Consider the following 12489-nt stretch of genomic DNA (forward strand, 5'->3'; position numbering starts at 1 on the left):
CCGCGCCGGGTCGGGCTGCGCGGGGAGGGCGGCGGCCCCGCCGGAGCTCCCGGGGGGTGCCGGCGCTGGGCAGCGCGGCCGCTGCCGGGGCGGGGGAAGGAGCCCTCGGGCTCCCCGCGAAGTTTGCGGGGAGTGCGGCGGTGACAGCGCGGGCACCGCGCCGGGCGGCCCCGCTCGCCGCCCGCCCCGCGGGATGAAGCGCGTCACGGGCAGAGGTGGAGGAGTTCGGCGGGGCTGAGCTGGCGCCGGTCCCTGTCATCCTGCGAAACGCATGGAAACGGGGCGCTCCGGCCGCCCCGCAGCCGAGTTGGAGCTCCCCCGGTGCGGCCCGGGCGGGTTTTTTGGGGAGGTTCGGCACAAGGAGCAGCCCCCGCCAGCTTCGCCTTCCACCCCTTGGCCTTTGGGGAGTCGTCACGCACTTTGCAGTAATCACTTCAGTTATCCATCAGGGATTTTGAGGAACTGTCGTAGCGGGTGGCGGGGCGTCCTCTCTGGACACACGCACAAAAATCCAAGGAAAAGCGCTCTCCCCCCCCCCAAACTTTGCCATGGCTTTGGTGCCGGGCGTGGGGCTGCAAACCCTGCCCTGCCCGCCCGGCAGCCTGGCAGAACTTCGGGACTTTCATCGCAGTTGTCACAGGGTCGTTATTCACCAGGAGGGCTCCTGTCTCCTGCTTTAAAGTTAATTCAGTGAAAGGCACAAATCAGGTTTATGTTAAATATGTAAAATCAGAAGTGTGTTAAAAGTGTAACAAGCTGCAGAATGTGTAAGGTACGACCACGGAAATACTTTGTTTTTCCCTAGAGATTCAGTAGGTCTCAGTTTTCTGCGTATCAAAGGTATTGGGCACTTTCATTTCTAGATGCTTAAGGAGCTGTCAGGAGGTAAAGAAGTACAAAACCTTGAGCGTGTCCAACTTCAGGACCCTCAGATCCTTCTTTAAATCCTCCTCTGGCCTTAGTTTTTCTGGGTATTTTCAGGCCATATCATGTTGCTTGAGCTGTGTTGTCCTTAAGTCCTTTTTCTTTTCAAAATGTGCTTCCCACATAACGAGATGAAAGGTTGGGATGTGGTTCCAGCATTAAAGTTCTGTCAGTTTTAGCGTGGCGAATGGAATAGTGTGTTTTGGGAGCCAGCTCTGAGGGGTTTGGGTGCACAGCAGCCAGATGGGCTTTATGTGATGCCTTAATTAGCAACACTCACTGAAATGGAGTTAAAGGAGATGAGAGATAAGGAATAAAGTTATTTTTTTGGGTGTGAGTTAAGATGACAGGTCAAGGGACGGGGCTGAAAGGCAGGATTTGGCTGTGAAAATTGACAATTTATCCATCTTGGGAGCTTTGAAACCTGAAGCCTGTGGTCCATCAGGCTGGGGGGGGGCCTGTCCTTTCCTCTTCCACTGCAGCTTTACAGGTGGATCTTTCACAGAACTGTTTCTGTGTCTGCTCGTCATCCCAGACCTCTGTCTTGATCCCCCTCTAAAATTTCCTTATTGAGAACCGGTAGAAAGAAATCGCAACTTTTAAAATTAATTTTTCCTAAACTTGCTGTTGCTGCCTCAGGAGTTTGAAGAATAAATGCCAACCTGACTATTTTATTTTCTTTTTTATCACTTTTCTGCTCAGGGTAGTGGCACTTGCAGGCTGGCACTGAAGGATCCCATTGCATTCTGTGAAAACTTGGGGTTTTCCTCTAGTTTTGGGGGGCTTGGTGTAAGAAAAATAGTTACTTCGTGAGTTTATACTTTGAAGACTTCAGTACGTTTTTTTTTTTTTAACAAGGAAAAAAGGTGTGTGGGTGGGTCCTTCTGTGTCAGGAAGGAGAGGGGAAGACAAGGGGGCACAAAAAATTCCTGCTTTGGGTCGTAGCTGTCACAGAGTGGTTTTCCAGGAGCAGCACAGCTCAGTGAGGAGGTCCTGGATGAGGTGAGTGCTCCTTGGAAAAACGTGGCTAATGGAAAGCTGTGACATCGTCCTAGGGGGCAGTGGGTGTTTTCTGAGCAGGAGTAAATCCCCAGAAAACGTGCTTTTAAATTCTCTTTGCAAGTTGAAAGGTACCTAAGGGAAGGTTTGTGATTAAGACACTGCTGTTTGAAGAATGACCAGTGAATTCCTTTAATTATTTTCATTTTCTTAGGTAAAAACCTTTTACATTTCTCCAATTAATTAGCAAATGGCATTGATTTCAGCTTTAGTGACCTTTAAAACTAAAATCAAATGTAATAGCTGTGCAGTGACTTGCCTTGCCAGAAAAAGTTTGTCAGGAAAACTTAGGCAAGTTTCTAAAACTTTGCTGCCTTCCTTTGTAAAGACACTGTGGGTAACACTGCACGTGTAAATTGGGGAATGTGATACCATGGTATTGCCAAAGGCAAATTAAAGTTCTTGGTCCCTCCAGAAGAACAGTGGTCAGTCTTACTTGGCATAACTTTTCCTGGAGCTTTAAATCGTGAAATAGCCTTTTTTTTGTAGTGTATTATCTCACCGTAATCGAGAATATTTCAGTCTTTTGCCCCATTTGGGACTGTTTGTCCCATTGGAAAAAAAAAATAATCAGATAAGATCAAACACACTTTGCAGATCCCAGACTTGTGAGGTTACTGAATTCTTTGGTACTCTGGAAGGGTTGGATAAATTGAACCAGTATGTTTTCATTTCTGCTGCTGAAATAAGGTAACTGGAAAGTCTGTGGAGTTCTCCATAACTCCATAGGCTGAGGCATATGTGAATTTTCCTGATCTTAATTACTATTCCTGTATAATTGCACGCAGACTCTAATTTATCTCAAGGTAAGCTATTTAAAGCTCTTTCTAATTGGAAGGAGTATACTTGAGTGATTAAATCTTTCCTTCAATATTTCTTACATCTCTTTAAATTGGTTATTAGATTGTTGTGATCTTTGCCTTCCACTCAAGTCTTTTGGAAATCATTACACAGTTTGCAATAATCAATTCAATTATACATGGATCAAAGAAGGAGAAAGAAAAGCTTATGTTCGAGTATTGTCATTCTTGATACTGTCCTAAGGAGCTGGTTTGGAAAGCACATGCTGGGAGGTTTTCTCCTTTGTTCTCTCTCCTTTTAAGAAAGTGCCTTTGGGGATTGAAGAGATCCCTGGTGTGTTTCTTGTTAGACACAATTTATACTTTAAAAAAAAAAAAAAAGTGAGCCAAAGAGTTTGAATGAAAATTCATAAAAGCCTTTCCACACAATGGGGAGGAAAACAACCCAGTCAGAAATATCCAGTTGGGAAATACCCCTCCCCTGAATGCAGGGAGGCAGTTTTTGAGGGGGACAGGTTGGTGGCACAGCTTTTAGATGGGGGTGATAACAGTGACAAGTGGATCTCTGGAGTTGCATCCTCAATGCTGATATGAAGCACAATCTACCTATTTCGGTGTTCAATTAGAATTTTACTCCTCTGTATTACGAGCTATATTTGCTTAATCCTTTTACAAGTTGCTGTGGTCGGTTGTTTCTGTGATTAAAGTAAATATAATCTACTTTTCATTGTTGTCTGAGTCCCTGGATTAGGGTGGTTTCGTGCAGTAATTTGGTGTGTGGCAGCATCATTGTATTTTTAACTGTATTTTGGTCCAGGTATCATTTTTTTAGCCTTTGGTCTTTACCACTGGGATTGCAGACACCAGAGGAATAACATTGGCAGCTGTGCATCACCACTTAACTGTCAGAGCCCCAATCCATAACCCTTCTTTATGGCCAATAAAACCCAGATTGCCTGTTGTGCACACGGAAATACAGTGTCACTGCACTGCTGGAGAAACCCTCCCCAGCACTGGGGGCCATCCTGGAGGGATTTGTGGTTCTGTGCAAGGGAAATTCTTATTTGATGCCACTTGTGAGAAGGAAGGAAGGGGTAAGAACCATACCCACCATACTAGATATTTTTCATGGGTTTACAGTTCATTTTTCATGGGTTTACAATTCATTTTTCTTTCGCTTTAGAAATTACAGTTACGGGGCTGGGAAGGTAAGAGGCAGGTAGAAGATGCATCTTCTTTAACTTTATTCCATGAGGAAGGTGTTCCCCTCAGGAGGGTGAGTGCTCTGGACTCAGTTTCTGGCTGAGGCACCCAAAACAGATAGTTCAAAGCATCCCGTGGAACAGGGTGTGGACAGTTCAGATACCTTCAGATATTGAAGTTATTTATAGGGATGCAGCCACTGCTCTGGTTTCAATGGTTTATGGCCTGACCTGCATTCACACAGGGCACAGAGATAAGTGCAGACCTGTCACTAATGTCTCTGGCAGGAGGATTGGAGTTCCTGTAATCTGTTCTCGGAGAAGTCAACTCTCCTCACTTCCCTCTTTAGTGCCATTACAGTGAAAAGCAAAGCAGAACTTCCACACACTTGAGACTTGAGTGCTCCCTGTGATTGTTCTGAGATACCCCCAGGCCTCTGCCACCCTCTGAGTGCCTCCCTGGTGCCTTCCTCCAGGGCGTCTCCTGGAATCCCTGTTTAGGGCATCTTCTGTGATCCCTGTTTGTCCCAGTGCTCGGAGTGAGTGGGAACTGGTGGCTCCATCAGCATGGCCTTCCCTGGGCTCTGCTGATACTGGACTTGAAGCAACAGTCCCTTGGTTGCTGTGAATCAACATTTTGAAAGGGTTACTTTTTTGGATCACTCAAATCCCAGAGGATTTGTGCCTGGGAGATGGATTGGGTCTCTTGTGACTTTGATCTTCTTGGTGTTTGGCCCTTTGGCTCTGCAAGGAGAGAATTCCACCTCCAGTCCTGAGGTGGTCTCAGAGCTGTCTGTTTGCTTTTGCTGCTGTGCTTCCCCTGTACAAACTTCTGCTTTGCTGAAGGAGGTTGCAGGTGCTCTTCTAGTGAAAAGCTCAGCCTTGTCACCCTCCATAAAAAGCACTCAAAGCCTTCTGACAGCCAGGATTTCAAGGAAGGATGAAAACACGAGTTTTCACGGTAAGAACTGGTCAGTAAATATCATGGGTGTCTCTTTCAGCCCAGCTGCCTCAGCCTGTGCTGTCCCCCTTCACCTCTGGTCACAGAATTGTGCCTGCAAGAATCACAGAGAAATGTTTGTCCTGTTCTTGAGGGGGGAGAAAGGGGGAAATGCACAGTTTGGGGGACTCCTGTGACACGTGGTCGGGCAGCTGGAGTTTGGAACCCCCTTGTTGGAGCTCAGGGTGTCGAGTGTCTCGTTGCTCTGTCACTATTCCAGCTCTGTGTAGACCAGTAAAAGCCAGGAGTGGTGGTTTGGGTTTTTTAAAGTGAAGGTGATTGGATTTTATCATGCAGGAATTGCACATAGTACCTTCAGTAGCAATCTGTTTGTGAAAACAAATGCCATTCTTAAAAGTAGGGGTTTTTTGCTAAGGAGGAGGGGTGAGCAGGAGAAAGGAGCTTACCAGGAGTGCTCATTTCTGTAGTTTTGCTCAGTGCTGTCAAAGCCATTTTGAACATGTAGTCACTGCTATAAAATGTGGCTATTTCAAAGCAAATTCAAAACTTTGGGGCTACAAGAAAAACTCGAAGGTGTTAAACCCTTGAGATTATCTGGAGTTGAGGATGGGGCTGGGAGATGTCACTTTTATCTGGCTTTGTTCTGATCTTCCAAATTTTCAGTGGCAGCCAGAACCACATTAAAACCAGGTAGCAGTAAATTATCCTCCCTGTGCTGTGCCACAGACCTTTGGGTTGTTGTTTCTTCTCTCCCTGTTTTGCTGAGGCTCCTGTGGCTGGTGCAGCTGTATTGATCCAGGAGTTTGTCAGCAATTTGCTTAATCTTGTTCTCCTTTTGGGATTAGGGCTGGCTGTGGATGTCTCTGTTGTCTGTTGTGTCCCTTGGCAAACACAAGGAATAGTGGAGGGCTCTGAGCTTTGTATCCCAGGGCCAGGGCAGAGCAGGAGTGAGCAGAGGGTGGGTATTATGGCCTTGTCTGGGACATGTGAAACAAAGAAATGAAAAGCCAGTGTACAATGAGAGCAGAGGGCAACCTAAGCTTGACCTTTATGTCTATAGGAGATGATATACAAGAGATTTATATAGGAAGTGGCATGATAATTAATGGAGGAGGAAAAGGAGCCTTTTAAAGCCATTGCTTGGTAAGAATAGAGCCCTGGGCTGTGCAGCAGAGCAGAGGCTCTGTGGGCATGTGAAAGTTTATTCAGCACTGGGGACGGGGAGATAAGTGCTGGTCACTCCATGTGCATCACTGAGCATGGGTCAGGGCTGGACTTCCCTGGGTTTGCTTAGAAATGGGAATGAGCCTTCTGGACACAAGGCTGAGCTCTGCCTCCTACTCCTGCCAGCCCTGCCTGGGCTGAGGGAATGCTCCAGGTGCCAGTTTCTATCCTAGAAGGATATCTGAGAGTGGGAGGGGAAGGGAGGATTTCAGTCTGTCCCTGCTTCGAGGCTGACACGCAACCAGCAGCTTTTCCACAGTAAACTGAGCTGCATCCCTCTGTCTCTGGAGAGATTTCCTTCCCTGTGCCCTGTTTATGGTGTATCCTAAGAATGCTTTTCATGCTCAGTTCTTCAAACCAGAGTTCAGGAGGAGTCTGCTGTTGGCTTTCCTTGGTGTTACTTTCAGTTTGACACCTCCTTGCTCCCTTGATCCTGACCATAGATCATTTGGTAATTTTGGCTGGAAGGGAGCGTGGGAAATCTCCACTCCAAGCTCCTGCTGGAAGCAGGATCAGCTCTGAGGTCAGAACAAGTTACTCAGGACTTTATCCAGTCTAGTGTGTGAAACCTCTGAGGATGGAGATGACACCAGCTCTGTGGGCAACCTCTTCACTGCTTAACTGTTCTCAGGGTGAAAACAGGGTTGTGTTGGGTTTTTTTTTTCTTATCCATCCTAAACCTCTTATTTCATCTTGTGCCTGTTGTCTCCCATCCTTCTGCTGTGTGCTGGTGTGAAGGTCATGGCTCTGTTTCCTTGATGACCTCCTTTACACATTGGAAGGTTGCCACGAGGCTCCTCCAAAGCCTTCTTTTCCCCAGGCTGAATTAGCCCTGTTCTCCCAGCCTCTTGCTGTACCTCACATCTTTGGCAATAAGATACCAGCAGCTTGTTTGGGAATGGGATTTGGGCCGATGATTCCATGAGGTTTTACTCCTGAGGGTTTCTGTTAGTGGAGGTGTGTTTGGAAATCCTTAACAGCCTCAGCAATGTGCATGAGTAGTTCCTGTGACTGTCCACTAAGGTGCAAATTGCTTCAAAAAATTGAATTTCATAAGCAGTGAACCTTCTGAGAGGAGAAGGGGACAGGCAGGAGGTGGGCAGCTCCTCACCAGGAGGATCCATAGGATTCTTGTCCACTTTGGAAACTGGGCTACCAACCTCTCCCGCTCGTTCCTCCTCTCCCATTAAATACATGCTTATAAAGCAGATGGAAAACTGAGCTCAGTCTCCTTCTTGCTTGGCTGCAGCGCCTGAAGATGCAGCTTTTGTGGGCACAGCCATTGGAGTGTGCAAAGATGGGATAAATGTTCTCAGGAATTTGTGTTGGGCAGAGCTGAGATCAGAGGCCTGGTTTTTCTAAGCTGGGTTTATACCCCATAAAAATCAGTTCTCTGTTCTACTCTTGGTCCTTGGAAGAGCATCTCCTCTTGTTTGCTGTGTGAGCAGGTGAGAGACCTTCCCTGTCCAGCCACGTGGAGAAATTTGCTGCAGAGAATCCGATGAGAATCTTCAGAGTTGGAACTTCTTGTTCACCCTCACTCAGTGCCTTCTGCAAGATGTTCCCCTCCCCTCCTGGTAGAGCAGGGCCTGGACTTTATAAAACTGCTCTGTTCATCTTTCCAACTGAAAAATGATTCATTAGCACGAAAAATAGAATATAGATGGTTTGTTTGGCTCTCCAGCAGAAACGCAGCTCGCTATTTTTTTTTTAGAAAAGCAGAAGCCAAACACAGTAGGGAAAATGTGTTTAGGTCAGGTAAAATCTGCAATCCAAACTGCAGGAGTGTGTTGTAAAAAGTTGTGTGGATGAGAATGTTTTCTGATGCATTCATTCCTCATCTTGTTTCTCGAGACTCCCCTGACAAAATGATCTCACTTTCGTGCAGATGTTGTATCTTGTTTCCCTGGTGCAAAATAAGAGCCTTTGCAGCAGTCCAAGCATTTGTGTAGATATTCAGCTTATTGGAAAAGCTGTTGGAGCAGCTCTGCCCAGGCTATGGAGCTGTGAGTGCACCTATAAATGTGCAGCACCAGGATGGAAAATGTGGGACACAAAGGGAGCTGTTCTTTTTGGTGGGTTCCATGTTGATTTAACAGCATCTCGTCTGTGAATCTACTGAGGCCACTCCATGGCAGGGCTTCACATTTTTTTAAAATCAAGTATCAGAACTGTTGTTGGTCTGAATTGCAAGGATTTTAGATAATATTTTTCTAAAGGGTGCACACCCAGCTCTTCATTCAGTTCATTTCTGCTCTTACCTCTTCGGTGTTAAAATTTGACTCTTGTAGTTGAGAAGTAACATTTTTATTCAAGGCTCTTGACGATGTCACTTGGGTTTCTGAGGAAATGGCTAAAAATAAACGTGTTATAAACTGATCTTAAGAATGTCAAAGTAGCTGTAGTGGTTCAGACCAAGGGTCCATCCCTGGTACAGCTTCCAGAAGGGAGTGAGGAGGGAAAAGCAACAATAGGGCAAAGTGTGGGGAATAACTGTGACCTCCCTGCACAGTGCCCTGGTCTCCAGGCACTTTGAGCTCAGTCCTCTGGATCCAAAGGGGGCTCATCCAGCTGGATGAGCCCGAATAAATCTATTTTCCAAGTGCCTGTCCAGATTTCTCTTGAACCTTTATAAACTTGTTTCATTCACAGTATTTAGGGAGGGGATTTTGTGCTTCTCTTTGCTGAGTGAGGACCCTGCTCGTTTTCCTCTGAGCCTGGTTCCACCCAGCTTCATCCATAGGTCACTGCTGTGGAATGGAGGAGACTGAAAAGTTGATCCCTGTCTGCTCTCCTTGTTCTGTCGTGGTTTATAGATTGTGTCACATTTGTCCCCATGTCCTCCATTTTTAGGTTGAAAACTCTTAGCTTTTGCTGTTTCTTCATTAGAGAAATCCTGGTGGACTTGTGCCTTCCTTCTGTGAACGTTTCCACTTCTAATGTGTGTGTGTGTGTGTGTGTGTGTATATATATATATAATTTTTTTTAAGATGAGGCCACCAAAAGCAATGCACTTGGAGGTCTGGGTGAAGCAGGGATTTATACAGTGTGTCATGATTTCTTCTTTGCTCCCTGTTCCCTTCCTAATGATTTCCCCCAAGGATTTACATGTTTGCTGCTGAGCCCATGTTTTCAGAGGTGTGTTTATCTTGAGCCCAGGAGTTGCCCCAGGGTGGCAAAGGTCACCAGAGCCATCCCTGTGTGTGGAAGGCTGGGTCTGGCTGCTCAGCTTTTCCCAGAGGCATCACTTGTGTCCATTGAGCTGCTCCATCCCCGAGCTCTCCCACTTTTCCTCCATCCTTACACCAGGTCCCACCAGCAGCAGCTTTGTCATCCTGCTGATCCCTTGGTTTCCTGGCATGTCAAGGAACAGGTTAAGCTGTGCCAGCCCAGAACTCCACACATGACCTTCCCCTATTGTTTGCTCTTGGAACAGCTCAGCCACCCTGGTAACAGAAGAACTTGGAGAAGCAACTGAGGATCCGTGGCCCGGTTTTATTTTTTTAGGAAGTTGTTCCTGCTGTCAGAACACTGGTGTGTGCAGCCTGGCTGTGCAGGTTGCCTTTGACCTGTGCTGGGCTGTTGTTTTTAAACACATGGAGGATTCTGAGGTGGTGCCAAGCTGTTTTAAGGGGAAGCAGGGATGTGTTGGAACTTGTTTCCTATCTTCACTTAACTAGAAAACTTTAGTAAAATGTGCCTTTGTTTTTCATATAGTTTGGTAAAGGGCTTGAGCTAAATAAGAGCTGATTAACTGCCTTGACTCCTTCATTGCTTGGGCTCTGATGTCTTGAAGCCTTTATTTTTATTTTTTCCCCCCAATATTACTGTTGTTTGCTTTTGACACAGAGGCTGAGCAATGTTGGGAAGCAACATCCATACCTGGAAGTGGAAGCTGTATGTTGTTATCTAGTGAGAATTTAGGAGACACAAAGGTGAAGACAGTTCACACTAAAGTTCTAGGCTTTAGAAACCCAGGAAATGCTTTATTTTGTTGTGAGCCCCTAAATAATCCCCCCACCCCTGTGCCTTTGGCCTGTGTAGGTACCAAGGACAGGCAGAGTATAAATTCATGAACATGTGAGAGTCATTCAAAGGACATTAATGAGCTGCCAAAGGCTTGTGGATATGCAAATTCCTATTCAGGGTGGGATTTGGATGAGTGCATTAATGAGGTGGGGCAAGAGTTTGGGCAGTAAAGATGAAAAGGAGCAGTGACTGGAGCAGCATCCTCCCTCTGCCTGGAGAGTCAGGGGGGAATCAGGGGGAGGCAGCTCATGGAAGGCTTGGAAAAGTGAGGGAGTGGGATAGGAGCAATCAGTGCTGCTGTTCTCTCTTACTTGGGATCACTGTGGAAGTTTGAACTTTGCTATCAAAGTTTTCTTGGGCAGCTCCTTCGATCCTGGCTGTTCTTGTGGCTGAAGCCAAGTTAAATCCAGGATCATTCCTGGAGTTTACTTGCTATGGTTTTCATGTATTTTTAAATCATAGGTGTGGCTGAAACTTGGCTTATAAACCCCCTCATTTCATCAAGCAGTTTGTTTCCATGCAGGGCAGGGGTTATTGTGGGAATGGTGAATTGAATTCAGTCTTACTCTGGTTATAAGAGAAATTGTGTCTGAAGGATGAGGTGTCTGAAGGGGAGGGGCACAGGGTGTCAGGTTAAGGGCACTGGGAAAAGAAATATCTTCCCACTGAGCAAGTGTCCTTAGTATCTGTCCTTAACAAGTGCCAGAGTGACTGGGAAAATGGGGAAATAAGCTTTGTCTGTGCTATATGTGGGCCAGGAAAATATTGCATAGGGAATATATATATAGCTTTCTAACTCACTGCATGCTTGAGCCTGTAGGTAACACTGCAGCTAATACATAGAAAAATGCAGTTTTCTGGCATGGACAAGCTCTGGAAGATGGAAGGACAGAGTAGCCTGAATTTGGAGGGGTTTGGCTCAGCTTTGTCCAGAGTTTAGGCCTTGCCTGAGACGCATCTTCCCAGCCTGCCTCTGGCTGCACGTTGTGGTTTGAAACTGTTTTCTTTATCCTCATTGAAAGCTGAAGAAAAGCAGGAAGGTTCTGCTTCCTCCCCCATTATTCTGTCATCTTTTTGCATTTTTCCATGGTGGGAAGAGCTGGGTTGTTGGGGGAGATATGAAACCCTGCACTTCCTGCTTTCCCTTTCTTTGTGCCGCTGCCTCCTTCAGGCGCCTTCCCGGGATTCGCATTCAGGCCGTGCCCTGTCGCTCTCCTTCCAAGCTGTGCCAGTACTTGGACTGAAATCCAAGTGATTCCTGACAGTCTCCCTGATTCTTTAGTGCCGGGAGCAGCAGCCAAAGAAGTCATCCGTGTCTCATTAACTGACTGACCCAGGATCCCGGATCCGCCTCGCTGGGAACGGGGCTGAGCTTTCCCTGGGACACGAACTCCTGCCTGCCAGCATTTCCACCTGCACTCGGATTGACATCCCAGGACTTATTTTATCCAGCTACTGATTAATAATAAAATGTATTCTGGCACTTTAAAACCGATCTGTGTCAATATGGGATGTAAATAATAATTCTGGGGCACGTGGTGTGGCTCTTGGGGATGGTCCTGTGTAGGCTCAGCAAGCCTTGTGGGTCCCTTCCAACTCAGAAAAATCTGGGATTATCTCTAATGTTCTGGGAATAAATCATTCCAGAGTCCTGCAAACATGGGAATGCTGTTTCTTGGTGCTGGTGCCTAAAAACCTGTTGGTTCACGGGGAGATGCTTCTGTAAAATCTAAAGGGGCAGTAATTCTTCTTACACCAACTGCATGGTGAAAAACCATTTCAGATGTGCAGATTGTTTATTTACATATGTGAGAAATGGAATATAAAAAGAAACTTTCTTATTGTTTAAAATGTTATCTTGATGACTTACTTGAAAAGACTTATGACTACTTAAAAAGAAGTGTGTACTTTGTTTTCCTGGTGTAATTTCTATACATGGGTTTGAAGACCTTATGGAATAGAGATGCTGTGCAGAATGATTAGCTTTTCCTTTTCTTTTTCTTTATTTTTTAAGTTGTTTTTTTTTTCAAAAAAGACTGTGCAGATGCCAGTCTGATTGCTTGATTGAATGTTTTTTTTTCAGCTTATTGACACAGTGGGGATTTTTGACTCCATTGCTTATTTCTCTGATAATTAAGACTAATTGTTAGGAGTAATAAATTATTATTCTCAGTGGATCAGTATGAGAAGGGAATAGGATATTTGGCCAGTGTATTTCATAGGTATTTGTTGTCAGCAGATTGATTTCCTTTGGAAAAGGATCTCTTTTACTGATAAATTATTATTTCCT

At 45.8% G+C, this 12489-nt stretch overlaps 1 protein-coding gene across 2 annotated transcripts in view; it reads left to right on the plus strand.

Annotated features, from left to right (window-relative positions):
• Positions 1 to 12489, plus strand: part of PIAS1 (protein inhibitor of activated STAT 1) — a 66575-nt gene that overhangs the window by 5042 nt on the left and 49044 nt on the right. The window lies entirely within an intron of this gene.

This window comes from Neopelma chrysocephalum, unplaced genomic scaffold (genome assembly GCF_003984885.1).
Source record: "Neopelma chrysocephalum unplaced genomic scaffold, ASM398488v2 Primary Assembly neopelma1_75, whole genome shotgun sequence".
In the NCBI taxonomy this organism is placed as follows: domain Eukaryota; kingdom Metazoa; phylum Chordata; class Aves; order Passeriformes; family Pipridae; genus Neopelma; species Neopelma chrysocephalum.